Source organism: Notothenia rossii (assembly GCF_949606895.1).
Source record: "Notothenia rossii genome assembly, chromosome: 4".
NCBI lineage: Eukaryota > Metazoa > Chordata > Actinopteri > Perciformes > Nototheniidae > Notothenia > Notothenia rossii.
The window spans coordinates 69,390,013-69,416,037 of NC_136902.1; the positions used below are offsets into that span (position 1 = coordinate 69,390,013).

The 26,025-nt window shown below is 39.7% G+C and overlaps 1 long non-coding RNA gene across 1 annotated transcript in view; it reads right to left on the reverse strand.

The window, feature by feature from the left end:
• Positions 1–1,713: 1,713 nt before the first annotated feature.
• Positions 1,714–26,025, reverse strand: part of LOC307038056 — a 64,904-nt gene continuing 40,592 nt past the window's right edge. The window contains exon 5 of the long non-coding RNA XR_013807867.1: positions 1,714–1,849. This is a non-coding gene — a long non-coding RNA (uncharacterized lncRNA). The remainder of the gene's footprint in view (positions 1,850–26,025) is intronic.

Here is a 26,025-nt window from a genome sequence, read left to right on the forward strand (position 1 = left end):
CTGTATTTCTGCCAAATTAGTTTACTTGCTGCTTGCACTTAGGTGTAGCTACTGAATAACAAGGCCCCACAGGGTGTTAGTGGCAATAGTTTGTGGATTTTTGGTCATAATGTGTATTCATTGTTTTGCTTTCATGCACCCATCAAGTTTTATCACCACTTTACAGGCAGGCTTTAAGCATTATTTATGATTGCTCTTTAGATAACATAAAACGTTGTTTTTTTTAGGAGGAGATAGCACTTTAGCAAAAATGAGGCTTTTTTAAGAGGGGAGATTTGTTTATTTAAATGATATGCACAAGGGTGTTTTGTCAGCTTTATACCTTTGTCTTGTTGATTTCTGCATATTACTTCCTACCTGTAATTTTCCTTTTTTTAAATATTTGTCTATCTCTGTACAGCCTACAATGTTTGTGAGCATGAGAGAGCTGGCCGCAGAAAGACAGAGGGATACAGGAAATGGAGGGGTGAAAAGAGAGGGAGAGTGCAATTTGTATGGCAGTCCAGACACCTTGCAGCACATATGGAAACAGGGGACAATTGACCCGAACGCTGTATGCACTCAACCATACTCTCAACTGAAGATGGCCTTGATAAAATGTCATCTTTCAAATTGTCATGTGGCAAGTTATGGCCGCCTAGACCCGTATTCTGCACCCCAGCGAAGGCATGTGTGAACACTTTGAAAATAATGCCCTTCGCCATCACCTCAGTTAAAATTTGCATCCCATGCAACAACTGCAAAATGTCATTGGTCAATCAATTTAAATAATCTTGACTGCAGAATATAAAGCACAGAATATCCATGGTGTTGATAGGAAATGTAATGAAATGACCCCTTGTCCCCATGAAAACTAATTTGCTTCAGTGAGTCAGTTTTAGGAAGGGAAAATGTGAGGGGCAATTTATCCATGGAAATTAAACACATCCCGGGGGTAAGCTATCTAAATATGCAGGGAAAATTGTTTTTTGTCTGTTCTTTCAGTGTTTTCTTGCGTAGCAAGTGGAACAACATTTAGTTAAGGGAGGCTGTTCTATTTTCATTTGTTTGCATTCAAAAATAAATCCGACTTGGGGCGGTTGAACATTAATCACAGGATTCACCAAATCACCATAAGCTATACATGATAACAGTACATAGCTGTTGAACAAAGCCATTTGACAACGGCCTATTGAATTATGCCCAAGTTCTGATCCTGAGGTCATTAGGGAGCCCCGCGTGTGGCTGGCTTTGCATCCCAAAGCCAGCTGGGTACGATTGTTTGGCTCAGTTCTTTACTTCATTAATGCACATGAACTGCTCCCAGGCACCCTAGTCAATGCTAATGAGCACATTAGTTTGCTCCGAGGCCAGCCACTGTCTTTTGATCAAGTTAATATTAATCGAATGTGCAGGAAACCAAGAACCACAAGCGAGGGAGAGGAGGCAGTTTTATCTGTAGCCAAAGGGTTAGGGTCCTCCTTATCTGCCTAACTAGACCAGGTGATTAAAAAAAAAGACAGCTCCAGTAATTTTCTTTGTGCAACAAAGCACTATTTTGAGTAATTTTCCTGCAAGCAAATTAAACCAAAAAAGCTTTTTCTATATGCCCTTCGGAAAAAGGAAGCTCTCTGTTTAATGGTGCCACACCCCATTAGCATTTAAGCTAATTCAAACTGAGCTTTTGCAGTCATATCCCAATACATGACTTCCTCAGGTTTGTTAAATATATGCCTTAAAGTGATACTGAACACCCTCTGGAATGAACCTATGGAGAATCAAACAGTTACCAACTGTGTTCCAATGGAAGAGGGCTGCATCACCATGCCCAAACCAACGCATGTGCCTCCACAAGTTTGACAGCGTTCGCCTAAGGATTGAGAAAAAGAGTTTATTCAGACATTATTCCAAAAAACTAAACAAAAAAGGAAATATTCATGATATGGATGGATGGTGTGGATGTTAATGATGTTAGGGGATTGTTGCTTCTTTGTTGGAATGATGTTAGTGCTTCTTTGCTGCCATTATCTGTGAAGTACCAAGCCAATAACAACATTTTTGTATTTAGTAGATGATATATAGAAAACCACTTTAATGTTATTTTTCAGTTTAGCAAACTTTAGCAAAAGGATTCTTTAAATAAACCTCTGTTTAAATGGCTTAAATATTTTCTTATGTATTATTTTTAGTATTATTATTACGCATTATTGCTTGACACAAATTTATTACACTACGTTTGGAGAAAAAAGTCCTTTCAGAGGGTGTGAAACACTCAATTCTTTAAAAGCAGCCCACACACTGCAAGTCTCAAAAGAGCAATATTGCTATAGGTGGGAGAGAAAATGCACCCTGAACACTGTGCAGAGTGCCAGAAAATGACAGATACATTTAAGCTACTTAAAAACACATCCAATTAATTAAAGCAAAATACTCGCATTGCACTTTCATTTTACACCCACTCGCAATCACAGTTGTATGCACACAAATCTACCCCCCCACACACATACCAGAAGTGTGCTTACTGTATAGTGATGGCCACGAAGCAAAACAGACCTCAGTGCATCATGCAAGCAAGTTCAGAACATACCGGGTTTATATTTTGTGGCAGTTCTCTCTGATTTTGACATTTTACTCATACACAGTGAAACAGGTGAAGTATAGTGTTATATTTCTCATTCTTTATTACATTTCTTATTCTTTCTTATTATAGTTGTATGTAGTCGGGGGGGACAGAGGTAAATAGGTCAACACATGTACAGCAAATAATGGCAATAGGCAGTACCCATGCATATTAGGATCTTAATACTCATTACTTCGAGGGCTAAAAGCTGTGGCGATCAACTCGTGTCGAGAGTAAACAGTCCATGACAGAAATAAAATGGTGAAGGAGGTAGTTTGAGACAAAAGGAGCCGTGGGTGATGATAGATGGGGGTGAAAAAGCGTATGAATCTGGCCAGGATCACAGGCATCCATCCCCACCTGTCAGACAGTGACTAATTTCCAAGTGGGAGCTGGGCAATGGCAAGCCGAGAGCCTGGGGTCAAAAGAGCTGCTTGGGTTAGCGAGGTCCTCTGAACTGGCAGAGATAATGGCTGGAAGCTTACATGACACACAGTACACACCACCTTGTTACAGAGGCTGTCCCCGCACTGAAACCACACATCTGATCAATCATGCAAGGGGTCGCCACTGCTGGTAACGCAGCATGATCAACGCATGTTCAAAGTGCAGGGTACTTCTCTATTTTTTTTTTAAAGTAACACAGCATTCATCTTAACGTGAGACCTTGATTGTTCCCGACAGAAATGTCTTGGGAGGCGTATAAGGAATGTGTTGTTTCTAAACTATAGAGGATTTCAGGAGAGTTATACCAACGTCCTTCATTCTAACAGACAGTAATAATGTGTTTTTCTACCAAATAAATGCCAAGTCATGCTAAGAATGTTAATAACTACATAACATTTTTGCTGAACTGGGTTTCACTCTGACCAAGTTTTCATTCTCTAAAATGTTTTTGTCATAACAGGATTCATATGTAAGGTTACTAAAAGTATCCTACATGGTGTAAAAAGGGGTACTATTTACGAGGATTATTATGTTAGTATGATTATTGCCCTGTTCGTCACTACTAATGTTTACAATATTGCTAAAGTAATATTATCGTTGCTAATAGCATTGTCTAAAAGAAGAATAAAAAACATTTATATATTTTTTTACTCATACTATTGCTAACACTTCAACTACTACTACCAATCCTAAATGGCTAAAATAGCTTTAATTGCTTTGTTTGAAAATGATGCACAAAATACATTTTTTTAAATAACATTGGTGCAACAACAAGAACAGAGTTGAATACAATAGCATTATAAGAAGGAAAATAATAGACTAGAATTACAAATTCTGAATCAAAGTGGTTACAAAATGTGATATTTTTCTGTGTACTTTCAGACCCATTGAGTTCTCCTCCAAAGCCACAGGGATCACAAAGAAAACAACCAGTCTGGACTGTGGACCGTAGACACTCGTGCAAAGGACAAATAAAATCATAATGAAGTGCCTCCCAATAGTTACTTTATTTCGTGACTCTGGGGTGAAAAAATAACAATTATCAGTGTTGCCAGAAGCATGGTCCTGTGACCCCCGTAGTAATAAACTGAGTACTGAATTATAGGTTTGGCTGCTCTATGAACTGTGCTCAAATTACATTCGACTCTCCGCCTTTCTTCCTATAATAAAAAGATAATGTCTTTGACCTCTACTCTCATTATGATAGATTGCTAATAATGATGGGTATCTAGGAACTTAACTTTGCTGTAAAATAAACGTTTAAAAACATAAATGTAATGTATTAAATGTAGTTATCTACAAATAACCTTATGATTGAACTGAAAAGAGGTAATATCCCTTTTTATTACAGAGGGTATTTGTTGTATTTTATAATGCCTGGTATATTCATATACATTGATGTCTGAATTTATCTTATAGTTGCAGATGAGGCTAGCTTCAGTCTATGGAAAAGGCTGCTATTAAAGTATTATAGAGAAAGTGGAGTGACAAGGGTAATGCTGTAAAGTCAGCAAAGCAATCGATTTTGTTCAAGTGAGTGTATGACTTCAGGCAGATGCTTTTTATTTTCTCTGTGAAGTTGGTCAGATTCAGCATTGAATCTACCTTGTTACAGGTAGCGATTGAGACTGCAGGTATGATTGTTTTGGGGTAGGGTCATATTGCTGGTGAATCTACAGGATTGTCTTTTGTTTCATTACAGTAGCAGTAAGGAAGAGCATGTAAACCAGTGTCAAAACAAAAGAAAATATTATACTTTGACATTGAAAATATGATGTGGTTGGAGTATCACATATCTTGCTTGGCATTAAAAGTGGGAGCTCCTGCTGTGTGAGCATAATCATTACTCATGTATCTTTCATTTATTTTTCAAGGCATATTCCGGCTCCCCTAAAGAGCAATCGCAAACATTAACATAATGTATGCTTTGTATCGTACATTTATGTCTGCTTCATTACACTAACACTGCACTGACTTTTACTTAAACAATGATGCCAAAGAAACCTCATAGCAACAGACATTATGTACAGTTCTTATTGTGTATTCTTGCAAGATGATGCCTGAGGGTGCAAACTAGTAGTTGTCTATCGGTAAGTTTGTGAAACTATAATTGCATATCGCTGTTGACCTCTGAACGGTCAGCACTAAGAAGATATTCAGGTGATTTTGTAGCTCGGAGATCTTATTTTGTTTATCTCAGTGATATATTACCAAGCTGAGCATTGTGGGTCTATACCACCCTGATGCTGTGTCTATGTTTAATGGCAAGTGGCAACATGTATATTGTGTGCAAAAATACTATCACTGCATACTCTGTGTTTACGGGTTTTTTCAAAGACTCTGTGTAGAATCCCGTTTCAAATTCAATGTGTGAATATGCTAAACACTACATTCTCCTCTGACAGCAGCCTGTAAGGTTGTGGATGGTTATGGCATCCTCTCACAAACGGTCTATCGGGGAGTAGTGGAGTGATCACAGCCGTTCCCAAGGTGTCTTTTTGTCAACAGCCTTCATTGGTCTCCAGGAAATTGTTTTCAAATATAAATACTCTGTGATATTGATGTAAGCATTAGAGAACCATTTGGAAAGAAGGTCATGTATTTCTTAAAGGTGTAAATTACTTTTCCCGAGATACAAATATTACTTTCAGAAATGTGTGAAAGCTGTAAGCAATTAGATTGCTGAAATAGTCTTCAGATGATAGGAGCTTTTTACCGTTTTTTTTAAGGTGATGTCTCAAGTAAATAATTCTGACGTTCACTAAATGACTGCAAAACTAAAGATACTCTTGGAGGATATTTACTATAACAGTGTTTCCTCTGAACAGCTAATGACAGTTTAACGCTGGCACTACGAGAATAAGAACGCATGCGGGGCACTGCTATTGATAACAAGGTAATACCACTATCTTAACAGCTTAGAGGCCAAAAATGGAGCACAACAAAACTATATCCAATACACAAGCTCTAAGGAAAATCCCTGTGTGAAACAAATACATTTCTCCCTTAAACAAAAAAAGGAAGAGGGGTTGAAAAAAAAGGTATTATAAGGTCAATCTCTCACGAGGAGGGTGACTCTGCCAGTTGTGAGGTTACCGCACTCACAGGGAGAGTTGGGAACTATTTTAGACTAGACAGAAAATACAACATCCTTTAAACCAGTTTAATAAGCCTCCGTGATCCAAGGGGTTCCCGCGGGTGGAAGCCGGGGGCTCGTCTTGACAGAGGGGGGTAGGTCCTGCTTCTTGTCCACTGCCTGGGGAGGTGTGTGTAATGCCGAGAGAGCAGCTGAGAAAACATTGCAGTGGAGTCAGGCAGTCCCAACCTGCCGTTTCCCAACAGCTGGAACAATAAATCCTCTGATTTAAGATGGTTTAAATCTAACTCTGAGGAACACAAATAATCTTAGACTACAGGGAAAATATCCACAAAGAAAGTCTCTGCTATGTATTAGATCTATAAATCACGCAACATTGAAAGCAGTTTTTTTATGTAAGATATTTAAAGAAAAAACACAATATAACCTAAAGTGGAAATGTATAAAAGTCTGCTTTGGCAGTTAGGCAGTTTCTTTGGTGATAAATGATCTCAGCTGTTGTTGGAGCTTTGGGGGTGGCGCTGTTTCGGTTTTCTTTTCAGCTCTGGATGCTATCACATTTCATGCAAACTACCCTGATCTTTATTCATCCCGATGTCTATTCAAGACAACAAAAGCAAGCAGCTGTCACAAAGCAGAGCGGTGTGTCAGAGGTATTCTTTATTTCAAGGTGTATGTTACTTTAATTTTGTGATAGAAACTGGGAAGAGTTGCAAACTGAACATTTAACTAAAAATGTCAGACCTTAATCAGTGCATGATCTTTACTTAGAAGGGCATTTTAATATTTTCTATGTTCTCAAGTATTAGAATATGCTGTCCATCGGAAAACCATCGCATCAGCAACCAAAATATTCCTAAATTGAAATGAGAATTACACTGGGATGTCAAAAATGTTTGAGGTTTGATAAAAGAAAAGAAAGAATTTAACCGAATATGATGACATTTTAAGGTTTATGCATAACAACATATACAAATGTGCTTAATTTGTAGAGACTATACATTAATTATAAGTCACCAAATGACATTAAGGGCTATAGTGGCTTGCCTACTGTATGAACCCAATTTGTTCCTGGTGCAGCATCACGCACAATTGCCCTTTTGTCTTATTCTTTGTCATCCACTTGCTATATTCCTTAAAATACAGCAAGCTCTCCAATCTGTGCAGTTGTGAGTGGACTATTTCTGCTTACGCAAATTGAACGACTTCATTAGCCAGCTGGAAAATGGACACTGAAAGCAGAGTGATGGGCCAGAGGGAGACCAAATGAAAACTGCCACTGAGTCCCCTGATTCAGAAGATTACTCGCACATCAAGTTCATCTTCATCGAGATGTTCACAGCAAGTGCTACAAACCTTTTAACGCTCCTCGGATCAATGGAAATCACAAAATACTACAGTATGTACTCTATGAACTATGAACTTGTGAAAATCATGAAAGGAAGTGCTCTTCTTGGTAAGTGCATTACAGAGCTCTCCAGAGAGTTAAAAGGGAAATAAAATGTGAAAAAGAGAACCCTAGTTTTTAATTATTTGTTATGAATAATAGATCATTGGGAATATTTCCAGGGCTCCGTGTACTTGTAGGTCAGGGAGAGTCCAGTGTTTATTAAACTGACCAAACAGACATGCACAGAGCAAAGAAGGAGAGATTAAATGTATGAGAACAGCGGCAAAATCTAATTATGGGACAGAAAATGGATTTTCCAACCTTTGTCTAGATGATCTCCTGTTTGCCCATGTTTAAGGATATATATTTAAACAGTGTGTTTGAGGGCCGGGAGCATAAGGGACATCAATTATAAATGAATGTCAAAATAAGATCAAATATGGTTGTGAGGGAAGTCTATCAACATTTTTGAGGATAAGAACGATTTGTAAAGTAAGGTGGAACAGTTAAGAATAAACACAAAGATGGTCGTTACAGGTTCAGGTGTGTCAAATCTTTATTTCTAATTCAGTAAAGTATACATTATAAATTGTGTTTGTGTCCACCTTCCCCTCTCTCTATTATGCTCCATCCTTTCTTCCAGCTCATTCTGCTGTCTTTATTTCTACAGCACAACAGAATGCATTAGCACAATTGAATTATGTAAAAATAATTATGTGTATCTGAGGGTCATTTTGCTGAGGTGTAACTACTGACTACTGAGATGATTTTTCTCAGGCTCTGACCCATCTATAGATGTATTCATATGTGAAACAAAAGTCTAAGTGAAGGAGTATTTGTATTTCCACAGCAGAAGGAGAGTCCCCAGCACTGTCTTTTCTTATTTGTAGAAAAATCTTTGATTTCCAAAGCCTATACAAGAGGTAAAGGTAGAAGAGTGGAGAAAGACAGAGATGGAGAAAAATGAGGAGGGGGAGAGGAATTAGGGAGATATTGACAGCATTAGAGGCTAAGAGATAAATGGAAGCTTAAACCTTAGAGACTTCAGGAAACAGAAGAGTTTACCGAGGAAAACTTTGCAGCCAATCTTATTTGTTACAGTGTACCGTGCACCAGGTCCTTATTCAGAATTCTTATCAGAATTCTCTGAGTTTTTATCAGCTTTGGTACTTAAAACAGATAAAGTAATTATCGTAGGTGACTTTAATATTCATGTTGACGATGATAAAAATAGCCTTACTGTTGCATTTAACTCTATATTAGATTCTGTTGGTTTCTGTCAGAGTGTAAATAAACCAACCCACTGCTATAATCACACTCTTGACCTTGTTCTGACTTATGGTATTGAAATTGAGCAACTATTAGTCGAACCGCATAATCCTGCTTTATCCGACCATTTCTTAGTAACTTTTGAAGTACTGTTACTAGACTACAAAGCATTAGCCAAAAGCTCCTGCAGCAGAAACCTATCTGTTAGTGTTATAGCCAAATTTAAGGAAGAGATTCCACCAATACTTAACTCGATAGCATGTCTGCATGTAGGGGAGGAAACTTATACAAAATGTACACCACCCCAAATTGATCATGTTGTTGATAGTGCTACAGATGCGCTGCGAATAAAATTAGACTCTGTTGCTCCTTTGAAAAAGAAGAAAATAAAACAACATAGATTAGCTCCATGGCATAATGCCGAAACCCGCAAAATAAAGCAAAAGTCGAGACAACTTGAAAGGATATGGCGTTCCACTAAACTTGAAGAATCTCGTTTAATTTGGCATATTACTCTCAATGAATATAAGAAAGCACTGCGTAAAGCGAGAGCAGCATACTACTCTTCATTAATAGATGAGAATAAGAATAATGCAAGATTTCTTTTCAGCACTGTAGCCAGGCTGACAGAGAGCCACAGCTCGACTGAGCCTTCTATTCCCATAGCACTCAGTAGTAATGATTTTATGTGCTTTTTTAACGATAAAATTGTTACTCTTAGAAACAAAATCAATGACCTCTTGCCTTTGACCAGTATAGTGTTATCAACAGCTCCCGGAAACGTAAGTTCTAATAATATTACACTAGATAGTAAACTAGAATGCTTTTCAGCCATAAACCTTGAACAATTAAATTCAATGATTCTCTCTTCTAAACCATCAACGTGTATCTTAGACCCGATTCCAACTAAGCTGTTAAAAGAAGTTTTTCCATTAATTAGCACTTCTTTATTAAATATTATGAATATGTCTTTATTATCAGGCTATGTTCCAAAATCATTCAAAGTAGCAGTGATAAAACCGCTTCTTAAAAAGCACAACCTCGATCCAGAGGTTTTAGCCAACTATAGACCTATTTCTAATCTTCCGTTCCTCTCAAAAATTCTTGAGAAAGCAGTCGCAAAACAGCTGTGTGATTACTTAAGAAACTATGATTTATTTGAAGATTTTCAGTCTGGCTTTAGAACACAACATAGCACAGAGACAGCTCTGGTTAAAGTCACAAATGACATTCTAATAGCCTCTGACAAGGGACTTGTCTCTATTCTTGTCTTACTCGATCTTAGTGCTGCATTTGATACTATCGACCATGATATCCTATTGCAAAGACTAGAGCACTTAGTTGGCATACAGGGAACTGCTTTAGGCTGGTTTAGGTCTTATCTATCTGAACGCTCTCAGTTTGTACGTGTCAACGATGAATCTTCCATGCAAACCAAAGTTAGCCATGGAGTGCCACAGGGCTCAGTGCTTGGACCTATTTTGTTCACCCTATATATGCTTCCGTTAGGCAATATTATAAGGAATCATTCTGTAAACTTTCATTGTTATGCGGATGATACTCAACTATATTTATCAATCAAGCCTGATGAAATTAATCATCTAAATAAAATTCAAGACTGCCTCAAGGACTTAAAAACGTGGATGACCTTAAATTTTTTGATGTTAAACACGACCAAAACTGAAGTTATTGTACTTGGCCCGAAGAATCTACGAAACAAATTATCTAAAGATATATTAACTATGGATGGCATTAATTTGGCCTCCAGTGAGACTGTAAGGAATCTTGGTGTTATATTTGATCAGGATTTATCCTTTAACGCCCACATAAAATCAATTTCAAGGACCGCCTACTTCCATCTACGTAACATTGCAAAAATCAGGCATATCTTGCCTCAAAACGATGCAGAGAAACTAGTCCATGCATTTGTTACTTCAAGGCTGGATTATTGTAACTCCTTATTATCAGGGTGTACCAAGAAGTCAGTCAAGTCGCTTCAGCGGATTCAAAATGCTGCAGCTCGTGTACTAACCAGAGTTAGGAAAAGGGACCACATTACTCCTGTTCTGGCTGCCTTACACTGGCTCCCTATAGAACACAGGATAGAATTTAAAATTCTTCTTCTCGCCTACAAAGCCCTTAATGGGCAGGCGCCATCTTACCTTAAAGAACTCATTATACCCTATTGTCCTACTAGGGCATTGCGTTCCAAGAATGCAGGGTTGTTGGTTGTTCCTAGAGTCTCTAAAAGTACAATGGGAGCCAGAGCCTTTTCTTATCAAGCTCCACTTTTGTGGAATCAGCTTCCAGTTTGTGTTCGGACGGCAGACACCCTATCCGTTTTTAAGAGTGCGCTTAAGACCTTCCTTTTTGATAAAGCTTATAGTTAGGGCTGATTAGATTCAGCCCCTAGTTTTGCTGATATAGGCTTAGTTTGTCGGGGGACATCTTACTTCTTCCTTCTCTCTGTCTATACCTGTGTACTCTCATGTTCCGATTAACCCAGCTTCCCCAAATTTCTTTCTTTTTGGTGTCTATATACGCCGGGATCCGGAGTCATGGATGATCCTGCGGTCCTGTGTCATGGATTGCGAGTCCTGGATCTTGAGTCGTGGCTGCGGTCCTGGATCATAAGTCCTGGATGGATATCCTCGTGGATTCATCTTTTTATTATACACACATGCATTTCAAAACATTTGGACTACCTATGTTGCAAATGTATTATCTTTTCAATTTACACACGGCATCTATTGCACGTCTGTCCGTCCTGGGAGAGGGATCCCTCCTCTGTTGCTCTCCCTGAGGTTTCTCCCATTTTTCCCTTTAAACTGTGGGTTTTCTCTGGAAGTTTTTCCTTGTACGATGTGAGGGTCTAAGGACAGAGGGTGTCGTATTGTCATACTGATATTCTGTACAAACTGTGAAGTCCACTGAGACAAATGTAACATTTGTGATATTGGGCTATATAAATAAACATTGATTGATTGATTGATTGATTGATACCCAATTGAGGGCCTTCACCTCTGAAAGTTCCTTCAGTCTGATGGAGTTGCTGTCATTGAGGGAGACTCTCGGGGCAGTATAGAAAACCTCAACATAAATGACTTTTCCAGAATGTTTTACAGTCATTTATTCATTTAAAGAACTGTTTCTTGAAATGTGCTCTATGCTCAAAACAACACACTCTCACTCAGGGCCGCCCCTGACCAACTTGGGGCCCCAAGCAACATTGTGAGATGAGGCCCCCCCCCCCCAACCGACAGGAGTGAACATTTTGTTCCTTTTTTGTTGTTTTTGGAAACAAAGTAGGCTACTTTGCAAATATAATTCCTGTTTATTATTATTATCAACACAGTTACTTTTGTATACAGTGAGGTAAATGGTAAACGTTTACAGGTGAATACGTCTGCATTTCCTGCCAAATACTAGCCTCAAAAAGATTAAAATATAATTAATGCAAATAAACTACTTCTACTAATATTAATAATCATAATCAATTCAATAATATAAATACTATATTATTTTATTATAATATAGTTGTAATATAGTCAAGACAAAACATGCTTATGACATGCTGAAAAACCAATATTAAATCTGTATTCAAATGTAGTTCCCTCTGTCAGCAATTAATCAACAACTACACACACATTTCTATCAGTATTTATTTGTGTTGTGGTTGACATGATGATGACTGTTAGGAGTTAAGGGGAGAGGCTGAGCATCACCATGAAATGTGCAAATTGACATAAAAATGAATAAAAGGGGAAAAAATGCTCCATGTATTTTAAGCTGTAAACTTTAACTGTAATGTAAGCCAACTAGACAGACAGTGTATCACTCTTCCTCCTGTACATTAGCAGATAAAAGGCATAACATACTTGAATGAATGTTAAATAAAGAATGCTGGAAATAACTGCATCTCCATTAGCCTTATGCTATGCAGAGACTACCTTCTTCATGTCGTGAATTGCAGCTGATGTTTTAATATGGCAATTGGCAATTTGACTTATTCAACATTTGCAAGTTGTACATTTGACTCATACAATAACCCTCCTTCGATTGATGCTCTAGTTTCTTCATGTTTGTTTTTTTCCCCCTCTTGCTTGCACCAGACTGAAACTAGGCTTGTTTGAGACGAGCGAGACCGACGCAGACCTGCGTAATTGTGATCAACATTTTGCTAGTGCGTTGCATGATGGTTATTCATTTTGTCCGACTTGCTCTGGAGGCTCGCCAACATGAGACGTTGAAATTTCATGGGACAAAGACGCCCGCATAATTGAGAGCGAGGCGCGGCGAGGCGCGGCGAGGCGGCGCAGTTCCTCTCCACGGGCTGCGGAAGCGAAATGCTTGATGGGAAACGACTCGCTGGTATCTCGAGCTGAGCGCTCATTGGTGGTGTTTACCCCGTGCTGCTGATGAAACTCTCCAATTGGCTCCGCAAAATGTTGTTGATTTGTGTCAGTTTTACGTCGCCACTTCCATTCACATTTTTCATCATTGTTCCACAATGTTTATCATGAAATTAATATCTATATATTTTATACTATACTTGCACTGCTTACCGTTTTCATACTTTATATATCTTAGCATATTCATACACACTGTTCATACTGCTCACAGGCTGCTGTGTATATCTAGTGTATTCATACCCCTCACTGTTTATTCATCATTCAATTCATTCTATGTTTTATGCTGTAGATTGTGTACATTACTTTTCACTTTACTACTTGTTGCACTCCTGGTTAGAAGCTAAAACTGCATTTCGTTGTCTGAGTACCTGCAATCTGTGCAATAACAATAAAGTAGAATCTAATCTTGAGCAGGAACAAACGTATTTACTTACATATCTGACATTAACGATTAAACACATTTGTGCATTCTTTATAAATGCAAACCGAGTCAAGCCGACTCCGGAGGTGGTAGTATGCACCTTAAAGTTGTTTGCAATCCGCCAAAAAACCGAGAGAAGAAGAAGAACAAGTCGACTCCGAGCTGTCCGACTTCAGGCAAGCTTTTTGAGACCTCCCCCGGCTGCGATCGGCTATTCTCGTCTACTTTCGAGGCGAGCCGCAGCTCGTCTCAAACAAGCCTACTGTCTTTTCACCGACATCTCTTCACCTGCACTAGTGGCCGTATCAAAGCTGTGATTGGTCAGATGTCGATTCATTGCAACGGTGTCGGGTTACAGACGTGCTCCACTTGTCACCTCTCACTCTCGCGGGGGTGTTCGGAGAACTGAGTGGAGAACTGAGCGGAGAACTGAGCGGAGAACTGCGCACAGCAGCTGAGACCCTCTGGGCGGGGCCCCCTGCGCAAGGCGGGGCCCCATGCAGCCGGTGTGATTGGCCTGCTCTCATTCCCTAAACGTCCAGGAGCGATGCTTGGTCAGGGTCTCGTGGCGTGCAGTTGGGACGTGCCGAGGCTCCTTCAGCTTCATAAACGGACGCAAAGAGCTTTCAACTGATTGCGATTTATTCCCATCGGCGGCGGTATTTGACGCTCAGGGAAGCACCGCACCCGTTTATGTCGGCAGCTCTTAAAGGCAATGTGAGCGTCCATTCCCATTGGATAACGGAGAATTGTACACCCGGAAGTAAGTATTTTCCTTACTGTCGATTGATTTGACAGTGATATCTGCACTACTCAACTCAAAAACACCAGATTATCTTTGTTAATTAAACAACATTGATAGGTTTAAATTGTGTACAATGCTTTTGTGTTTTTCCCCTTCAATTCTGAAAAACAACTTGTTTTCTCTGAAATGTGGAGTGCCAAAGAGACTACACTACCCACAATCCCCAGCTATTGTTGTGACAACCCCTGTCCGCTTTGACAAACCTCGTGATAAATCAACAAGCTCTGTGATTGGATGAAACATAAATTCATACAAAAAAAGTCCAACCCTGTCTCCTAAAAATTACGTTCCCACAGAACTAAACTGAATTCTGCAACTGCAATTTTTCCCACGTTACGTTTGTTATGAACGTATCTTAAATACTGTAACGTCCACAGATGGAGTCGGAAACAGGCTTCTAGCAATTAGGCTTTAATAACTTTTCTTTGAAGATCACAGGTACAGATATCACTTGCAGGTTCAACCTCACACTCTCTTAAGCTCTCACACACACACCTTTATAACCCAGACTACGTCACCACTTCCCGCCCTCCCCCGTCTGCTCCCCCAACCACAGGCCCGCCCTCAACCAGTATCCCGGTACAGCTCTATGATTGGCAGAGAGACGGGGGATACCTGAGTGACACCCTCAGCATCCTATCAGAGTCGCTACAATAAGTTTATTTTCTACATATCTTTGCCATTTATTGTCTTGCTTATAATAATGATAATAGTCATTTATAAATATCATTTTAGAGCACACATTTGAAATCGAGAATCGGGCTCGATATATGGTTAAATTAAAATCAGTAGGCAAGGCTGTAATTTCGCCAGCTGTTACTCTCATGAGCTAGGGCTGGGCGATATGGTCTCTAAATGATATCGCGATATTTACTGACTATATCGCGATATACGATATATATCGCGATATTCTGAAATGTCCTCTAAAACACATACTTTTTTTTTATTTAACCCCTTGATGTTTACAGTCACACCAGTATGATGATTCTAGTAGTCCCTGCAACATATGTCTGCATTAAAAAAATCGACTAATAATGAAGAAAATTAACACATTTGTTGCAATAGTAATTTATGCACTAACTACATTATTACTTGTACTACAACATTTGAATCATCAGTTCTTCCTAATTTTCCTCAATTGTTCATATGTGGTTTATTAAAATAATGATATTGTGGTCATTGTTCAAAAATGTCTGCTATTATTATGAGTAGTATTATTATTAGGGCCGGGACTTTAACGCGTTAATTAAGATTAATTAATTACACAAACATTAACGCGTTAAAAAAATTAACGCATTTTAATCGCACTTATTTTTGCACCGCGGAACGTTTCTCACTGGATGAGTTTCAGGGGTACCGATTATACTGGAGCACCAACTAACATTCATGACTTCAGACAACAACAAACCACAGTGAACAATAGTCAAACATGAACGAAGAAGCTGATGAGACCGCTTTGGTTGGCCCCGTGGATGGGACATTTTGTTTTAAAAAAACGGACGGATGGAAGCACGGTTGTTTGCAAATTATGCAAAAAGGAATTCGCATATCACCGCAGCACATCAAGCCTCAAGTATCACCTCAATGCAAAACCTATAGCAGCTAGCGTGGAAGCTATTGTGGACGTTAGCCGGACTCGGAGTACAAGGACCGACACCCAATTCGCGTTGATCAAACAGTGGCCTATGCAACAGAGAGATTTTATTTTTTTCATCAGGATATTGGGAGAATAGGAGGGATTGAGGTCAATCACTGGCACTTTTTTATTTTATTTTAAATGGTACACTTTATGTTGAACTATTTATTACGTTGTTGGTGCAACTGGCACTTTATGTTGAACTGTTTATTGTTTTGACCAAGGTTATTGAGAGAGTTGGACTGAAATTGATTAGATTTTTTAAATCAACTGTTGGTAAATCAACAAAGTCTGTTATGGCCTCTGAAGCAACAGAGAGATGTTTTCTAATAGTCAGGGTAGTCAGGGTTTCCAATGTTCTGAATGTACTTGAAAGTATTGTGTTTTACTTAAAAAACAAAGTGTTATAGTTTACAGAAGGTCTACCTACCTATAGGCTACCTGAATCTCTGAAATGTACTATATTCCTAAATATGCTATTGCTACACTTTATGGCAAAAATTGCACTTTTCTGTTGGTCTTGGTTAAGTACAACCTTGAAAAAAATAAACAATGTTTTGTTGCTTAAGCTTATGTGTTCAGTCATTATTCAATGGTATACTAAAATCCATGTGAAAAAAATTGCTTCTCACTGTTCTCAGGTCAAATATTTATATGTGATTAAAAATGCGATTAATTTCGATTAATTAATTACAAAGCCTCTAATTAATTAGATTAATTTTTTTTTTTATCGAGTCCCGGCCCTAATTATTGTTATTAGTATAATGCGCTTTCTGTCTTCCTGTCATTATCAGAAGTTAGACATGTAATGGCTATCTATTAGATTAGATTAGATTAGATTAGAACCTTCATTCTCCTAAACTGCTGGGACATTTCCCTATAGCCAATACCTTTTATATTTTCTACTCTTCACTTACTTATCAGCATAGGTCGGCATTGATGTACAGAGCCGACAGAAGACCTTGTTTATATTGGCATCATATGGAGAGGTGCAGTGACGCGTCCTAAAACCAGGAAGTAAGCTGCTGGTTCCCTCCACAAAAAAGCAATGGGATTTCTCCATAGGGTTTTGGAAAATAGCTAGAAATAAGGTCTATGGAAAACAAACCTGTTTGATAAATGCACGTTTTGTTCAGCTGGATAATATCTACATGTCTACCCTACTTTTATAATTTTCGAATCATAAATCTAATCGATAGATTATAAAAGGGTTTTAGGACGCGTCACTGCACCACTAGAAAAAAACTCCATCGATCAAGCTGGCTGAAACGTTCTCTCCCTCTTCTTCTCATGCTACCTGTCACTGCCCTTTAACTCCTCCGGTGACTTTCTTTTATTTGAAGATAGTTTTTTGCCCGGAGCTCACGGGCAAACGGGAGCCTGCTCGCGCTGGCTCCGCAGCAAACAGCTGTTTTCTTTCCACCCAACAACAACAACCGCCTCACGAAACGCTATGTTGTAGCGTTAATAAACGTAACAATTTAACAACATTGCTTGTCAAAATACCTATACCAGAGGACAATTTTTTTTTTAAAGCAATATTTTTAGTGGCCGGAGCGGGCAAGTGGAAAGTACGTTTTGCTGGCCCGGGGTGTCTAAATAGTGCTTCCGAGCCAGCGGGCCATTTATAATGTCGAGCCCTGCTCTCTGTCACTGTGCATGTGTGTAATGTTTGTGTGCAAGTTAGACGGGGCCTGCGTGTGTGCCTGCGTGCGTGACTGTGTCTATGAGGGAGAAAGGAAAGCTCATTTTGGCCGCGGCGGGAAATTGATTTATAATATATAATATAATAATATATAATATAATAATAGTTTTAACATGCCAAAAAGCTGCTGTGTCGTTTATTGCACCTCAAACATTAAAACAAATCCAGAGTTACGTGTTTCTGTACTTCCTCTAAGAAGAAAGGACAGTAAAAGAAGATCTCTGTGGCTTCAGGCTTGATCGCCGTTCAAATGACAGCGTTGGTTTCCCCAAAAGTGGGTGGGGCTGTAAAGTGACGTAGATTTTAATCTCATCTATTATTCAGAACCATACTATTTATTCTAACGTAAATTACATGCCAGTGTTTTATCTTTTTATTACTTATATTTGTATACTTTATTTGCTATGAATTATATCTGAAGCAAATTATGTTTCTGAAGATGTGTAGTGAATTCCACCCTTCAATGTAGCATAAATGTGAACTCTCATTACAGGAACAATACCGGAAACAGACGTGGGAAAGATCCTCAGCTCGCTGATTGGATGTTTTAGCCGCAATGCACGTTTTAAAAGATATTACTGATTTTCTTTGAATATAAGAATGTAAATACTGAGTTGAGAGAATAGTCAGGGGATTTGGGTGATGGGAGACATCTATGGAATCACAATTTCAATAGCTTCCCATTAAATGACGGATATACCTTTCTGTCTGTGATGTTTTACAAATCAGATATTAATGTGTAGAAGTAAAACATGAGAAATAGTATAGCAATATCCTGTAAAATTATGTAAAAACTATACTACTATATTATTAGTATGCTGTGTGTACCTTGTGTGCACCGCCTAGTGGTTAAAGCATGTTATTGAATTATTTTTGTTGAATAATGTTGTTTGATGAAAAAGATATTAAGAGTGCATACTTTCATAGGGGGAAAGTAGAAGATCAATGATAGAAATATAGAATATAAAAAATCAAGAAGATACTGTAAGTGATCTCTACAATAAAACAGTTTAGTGCACAATGTACAAAGATATTAAAGGTCCCATGTCATGCTTTTCTGGTTATTACCCGTCCCCTTCTGTGTTATGAAGGTTTTTATGCATGTAAACGGTCTGCAGAGTCACAAACCCTCAAAGTGCACCCTGTAGCGAGTAAAACCCGGAACGAAATGGACCAATCCGTGGAGCCGTTACGTTAAGCCCCCGCTGATTGGTCCAAATTGACCAATCCACGGACTTCCTCACACACACAAACTCAGTGCAAGCAGCTCTGCTGATTTCTCCTCCCTGGCTGCAGGCTGATAACTGACAGTTGGGATCTCGGCGAAATTCTCTCTGCAGACCCATTCTCACAGTGTTTATCAACCTTTTTCTTACTCAAAATCAAGCCACACTTATTGTTTTTACTTCGGCTGTGACTTTGTGTGTGCTCAGGATGAGTTTGGCTGTGTTTCGCTGTGTATCGCTAAACAAGGAAACAACACCTCCACGGAGCTTAGCGTGATTCACAACGTCCCGACCAATCAGAGCAGACTGTGCTCACAGGGAGGGTGGGGGCTGGAGCTACTGGAGCTACAACGAGCCTTTAAAGGCAGAGAGTGAAATTCAGTGAATACAAGTAGTTTACAGAGATGCTGTATGAGAAACCAATGTGAGTTTGGAAAATTGCACAATATAAATCTATTCTAGTAGACCTCAACAATGGAATTATCATCAGTGGAAATGGCCATGACATGGGAACTTTAATATGAGAATGTGCAAAACAGACAAGATAATTCAACTTTATTAACACATTTAAGAATACTTTAGGTTAAGGTCTTCTTTCAAATAAGAAAAAAGCTTTGGGGGTATCTATCTACAGATAGATATTAAGCCTGAAAAAGTACTTAACGTCTAATATATTGCTTTCCTGCAATGTTAACTATGTTGAAGCACTTTTTTAACCGATATTATACATATTAATTATACTCTTATGTATGTAGATAGAATAACAAATGTGCAGAATTTGACAGTGTTAAGTATTATTATGATGACGCCCTTAGTCTGTGTACTACGGTAGCAGTCGCACTGTTATTCTGTTCTTGTATGAAGGTACGTCCTAATGTGACGTCACTACGTTGACTGTTGTCAGTCTGTGAATAAACTTACCGGAGACATGCTGAAGAGAATACCGAGTCTGATTTACTTATTGTTCATACGCGATTCATGTGCACCCAAGCTTAACAGGTTATGGGCCCAGGCAGAGTTGGACACAAACCGACTTGGAAATAAGTGAGTTAGATTATCGGAAGAAGTGTTACGCAACGTATTACGCGTTAGCCAATTAAGCTAACAAGCTAGCTTAGCAAGTGAAGTATATTAGCAAGCTAGTAGCCCTCGCGGTAAAGTTGGCGCGCAAAAATGGCAAGCAGAGCAACAGGTCTCCTGGCACCGCAGCTCTTATTCAAAGGATGTGAAGATAAGTATGACCTTTGGGAAACAAGATTCCTAGGCTGCTTACATACTCTGAGGCTAAAAGAGACTATCTTACATGAGCCCACCGGTGCTGATCAAGAACAGCTAGATGCAGATAGAAGGAAGAATGCTGATTGCTATGCTGAGCTAATAAGGCTGATAGATGATAAGAGCCTGTCGCTAATAAGACATGAGGCCGCAGATGACGGCAGGAAGGCTCTGAAAATACTGAAAGAACATTATTCAGGGAAAAGCAAGCCGAGGATAATAAACTTATACACGTCGTTAACGAGGCTGCACATGGCAGACAACGAGAGTGTTACCGACTACATGATAAGGGCAGAGAACGTGATTACAGCCCTGAGAGATGCAGGCGAGACCATGAGTGATGGACTGACCATAGCCATGATACTAAATGGGTTACCAGACTCCTTCAAGCCATTCGCCGTCCATGTAACACAGAACGAAGATAACGTTACGTTCACAGACTTTAGAAGAAGATTAAGGGTCTATGAAGAGTCGGAGAAAATGAACACAGCAGAATCCACAGATAATATGATGAAAACATGTGCAAGGCAAGGCCGAGGCACCAAGACGCACGCTAGCAACAGAAGAGATGAAGATGCCAATGTGACGTGCTACAAGTGTGGAATAAAAGGACACATATCAAGAAAATGTTTTCGAAAAGTGTGGTGCGGTTACTGCAAAAGGAATACACACGATGAATCACTCTGTAAGAAAAAGGGGGGAGAAGATGGTGCCAGAAAAGTCGCAGAGGAACAGAATGGCGACCAAGACCATCTCTTCAAGGCCAAGCACACAAAGAGCGGGAAACCACCAGACAACGTGAAGATGAAAGGCATCATGGTGGACGCAGGAGCGACATCCCACATCGTGAACGACATCGGAAAGTTTAAAAGCTTCGACGATTCATTCCAGCCCGAGTCTCATTCAGTGGAGTTAGCTGACGGGACCAAGTGCAATGGAACAGCACAGAGAAGAGGAACGGCGGTGATATGTCTATTAGACGACGCCGGACGACAACACAGAGCACAGCTACGGGATGCACTGTACATGCCCTCATACCCACATGACATCTTTTCGGTGGCAAGAGCAACAAACGGAGGGGCGACAATCACCTTCAAGAAAGGGGACAGTCACATGGTTACCAAAGACGGCAGCAGGTTTGACATCCATGAAAGTGTAAATTTGTATTACTTACCAACTGTTGAGGGGAATGTTGACCAATGTAAAGGGTGTCACGACATGCAAACTTGGCATGAAATTTTGGGTCATTGCAATTACGAAGATGTACAAAATTTACAAGGTGTAGTGAAAGGCATGGAGATAAGAGGAAGTGCAGTCAAACCAGCTCAGTTGTGTGAAGTGTGTACACAGGGCAAGTTCACCCAAACGAGAAATAGGGAGCCAGACAAAAAGGCTAAGATGCCCTTAGAACTAGTCCACACAGACTTAGCCGGTCCCATGTCAACACCAAGCATAGAAGGGCACAGATATACACAGTCTTTTACAGACGACTACTCTGGTACTATTTTTGTGTATTTTCTAAGGTCCAAAAGTGATACAGTGCAGGCCACAGAAAGGTTCTTAGCAGACATAGCACCTTACGGAGAAGTTAAGTGTATCCGTTCAGATAACGGCACTGAGTTTACAAGCCGAGACTTCCAGGCACTGTTAACCAAAAATAGGATTAGACACGAGACGTCTGCACCCTATTCACCCCACCAAAATGGTACAGCAGAGAGAGGTTGGCGAACTCTCTATGATATGGGCAGATGCTTACTGATAGAAAGCAAGTTACCAAATAAACTATGGAACTACGCCATACAGACAGCAGCTTATGTAAGGAACAGGTGTTACAGTAGGCGCACAAAGAAAACGCCATACGAGCTGTTCACAGGCAAAGAACCAAATATATCCAAACTTCAGAAATTTGGGTCAGTGTGTTTTGCTTACAAACAAGAGAAGGGAAAGCTCGACCCTAGGTGTGAGCAAGGTGTTTTCATAGGCTATGATAAAAATAGCCCAGCTTACCTGGTGTATTATCCAGACACAGAGAGGGTCCAAAAGCACAGATTGGTAAAATTCACAACAAAGGGGGATAAAGAAAAGGAAACACAAACACCAGAGTCATACAATGAATATGGTGATAGTGATGTACATCCCAGGGTCAAGGACAGCGATGAAAATGTTGTTGATGAATGTGATGTGGGAAATGTGCCAGGTCAAGATACTCAAAGTGGTGCTTCTGGGACTTTACCTGAACAGACTGAACGTACACAGCCGGGTAAAGTCACCGAGACTCCAAACAGAAAAAACCCACCCAGAACCAGGAGGAGACCAGCTCACCTACAGGAGTTTGAGACTGACGATACGGAGGACAAACTGCAAACATGCATGGATTTTTGTTACAGAGCAGTATGCGACATTCCTCAAACCTTCCAGGACGCCATAGCGTCACCCAAATCAAGGCAGTGGAAAAATGCCATGAACGAGGAGATGAGATCACTGGAGGAGAACGAGACCTTCAACCTCACCCAATTGCCACCAGGCAAACGGGCAGTGGGGGGTAGATGGGTCTACGCACTCAAGAGTGACATTGATGGGTCAGACAAGTACAAGGCGCGATTTGTAGCTAAAGGCTACAGTCAGAAACCAGGAATCGACTATGATGAGACATTCTCACCCACAGCTGATATGACAAGTGTAAGAGTACTCATGCAAAAGGCAGCACAGGAGAACTTAATCTTACACCAAATGGATGTTAAAACAGCCTATTTACATGCACCCATTGATTGTGAAATATATATGACACAACCAGAAGGTTATGAGAAACAGTCAAAAACAGGTGAAGAGTTAGTATGCAAGTTGCACAAATCTCTCTATGGTTTAAAGCAGTCAGGCAGAAACTGGAATGCTATGTTACATACATGTTTGACTGAAAATGGTTTTGTACAAAACCCCGCTGATCACTGTGTGTATACAAGAGAAAAGCACAGCGAAAAGGTAATCCTAATAATATGGGTTGACGATCTCATTATAGCAGCCAGCAACGAGGGTGTATTGGAAAGTGTAAAGGGGATGCTCACTGAAAGGTTCAAAATGAAAAACCTGGGAAAGTTGAAATATTTCTTAGGTATAGATTTTGAGCAAACAGAAGGTCAAGTCAAAATGTCTCAAAAGAGATATGTGAGCAAAATACTGGAGAGATTTGAAATGCAGGATTGCAAGTCCAGAGACACACCATGTGAGCCAAAACTAGAATACACAGCAGACGCTGAAAACATTAAAGAGCCAAGAAAGTACAGGGAGGCAGTAGGAAGTTTAATCTACTTGTCCACATGCACTCGACCAGATATATGTTTTGTGGTCAGTAAACTATCTCAGCACTTTGCTGAACCAACTGAAGAGCACTGGAACACAGTAAAACATGTGTTCAGATACCTTAAAGGTACAGCAGAACAGGGGTTATGCTTTAAGAGAAATGACACAGATAGACTAGGTCTGAGAGTGTACAGTGATGCTGACTGGGCATCAGACGTAACAGACAGACGTAGTACATCAGGATATTGTGCCAGTCTCAGTGAAGGAAGCTCCTTGATCTCATGGAAGGCAAGGAAACAACCTACGGTTGCACTATCTACCTGCGAGGCAGAGTACATGGCCTTAGCATCAGCCATACAGGAATACATCTACTTAGAACAATTACTCAGAGGTATAGACAAATACAAATATGCACAAACAAAGGTGTACGAAGACAACCAAGGTACTATAGCACTAGCCAGAAACCCAGTAAACAGGCAAAGGTGCAAGCACATTGATATTAAGTACCATTTCATAAGGGAGACTGTAAATAGTGGAAAGGTAATTTTGGAATACTGTCCTACTGAGCAAATGATCGCTGATGTGATGACAAAACCAGCCACCAAAATAAAGCTAAAGAGGTTTGCTCAGGTTATGTTTGGCACCTAGAAGGGCAAAGAGTTAACATAGTTAAGGTAAAAGAAAAAGAAGCCTTATTTTGTTTTGTTCTCAGGTAACCCAGTAAGCTAAGAGCGAGTGGGGGTGTTAAGTATTATTATGATGACGCCCTTAGTCTGTGTACTACGGTAGCAGTCGCACTGTTATTCTGTTCTTGTATGAAGGTACGTCCTAATGTGACGTCACTACGTTGACTGTTGTCAGTCTGTGAATAAACTTACCGGAGACATGCTGAAGAGAATACCGAGTCTGATTTACTTATTGTTCATACGCCATTCATGTGCACCCAAGCTTAACAGACAGTTTAATGGTGGAGGTATACACACATATTGATAGATGTCTTGTTATGCACTGTTGAGGAACCTGTGACCCAAGTTTTTCATTCATTGCATAACTACACCGTAGTTGTGTATAATATGATATGTCAATAAACCTTTGAAAATCTTGAAAGGGATGTGCAAAATAGGAATTATATACAGTTTTTAATTAACTATTTGTAGAGAATGAGTAATGAATACTTTATAGAGATCTGCAGATAAATGTTTAGTCTTCTCAGGCACCTACAATCAAATATCTCTCCTGATTGTTGGCACTTGACAATCACCTTCCCTGAATTTTACTCATGTAACTAAAGTCTGCTTTAAGGGTTGTTTATATTTCACATCATTAATCAGAATCTGCAAAGTAACTAAAATAAATGTAGTGGAGTAAAAATACCAGGTTAACCTCTGAATTGTAGTGGAGTAGAATTACAAAGTAACAATGAGCTGTGATGTGGATGCTGCCCATTATGGACACAAGCGATTTTCACCCATTTAGTAATTACATGTTTTAAATCTGTACACACCAATGTGTTTCCTATCGCCTAAACTTCCAGGGCTGTACACAGTTTAATACTGTCAACTTCAAATTTTGGGAAAAACGAAAACGTATTTAAAACTACAATTCCCGGTAGAGACGTGCCATAGAGAACATGTTGCGAAAAACAATAGCCAGCATGTGTAGTTCTGGGGGGGCGTTCAAATCCAGTTTGAATAATCTGCCGTGGTTTTGTTCCATTTCAAAGAGCTTGACGCTGGGCGTAACCTTGGCGCACTACCACTCCAACATCCATTCCCAGACCTTGAAGATTAATCACGGGGTTTGTCGCAAAATAGCTGGGGATTGTGGGTAGTGTAGTCTCTTTGGCGCTCCACATTTCAGAGAAAACAAGTTGTTTCTCAGAATTGAAGAGGAAAAACACAAAAGCATTGTACACAATTTAAAACTATCAATGTTGTTTAATTAACAAGGATAATCTGGTGTTTTTGAGTTGATGAGTAGTGGAGATATCACTGTCAAATCAATCGACAGTAAGCAGAATACTTACTTCCGGGTGTACAATTCTCCGTTATCCAATGGGAGTGGACGCTCACATTGCCTTTAAGAGCCGCCGACATAAACGGTTGCGGTGCTTCCATGAGCTTCAAATACCACCACCGATGGGAATACATCGCAATCAGTTGAAAGCTCTTTGCGTCCGTTTATGAAGCTGAAGGAGCCTCGGCGCGTCCCAACTGCACGCCACGGGAACCTGACCAAGCGTCGCTCCTGGACGCTTAGGGAGTGAGAGTGTGTTGCTCAAAACCACTAGATAAACAAATCAATTAAATGAATGCCATATATGCCATTCAGTCCAGACCGTCCAACTCCATTCTAATTCAGACATGTTTGCCTTCAGCATACCTTGTGTTGCATGAAAAGTCAGAGTTATTTAGTGTCTGGGCATAAGGCATATTTTACATTGTGT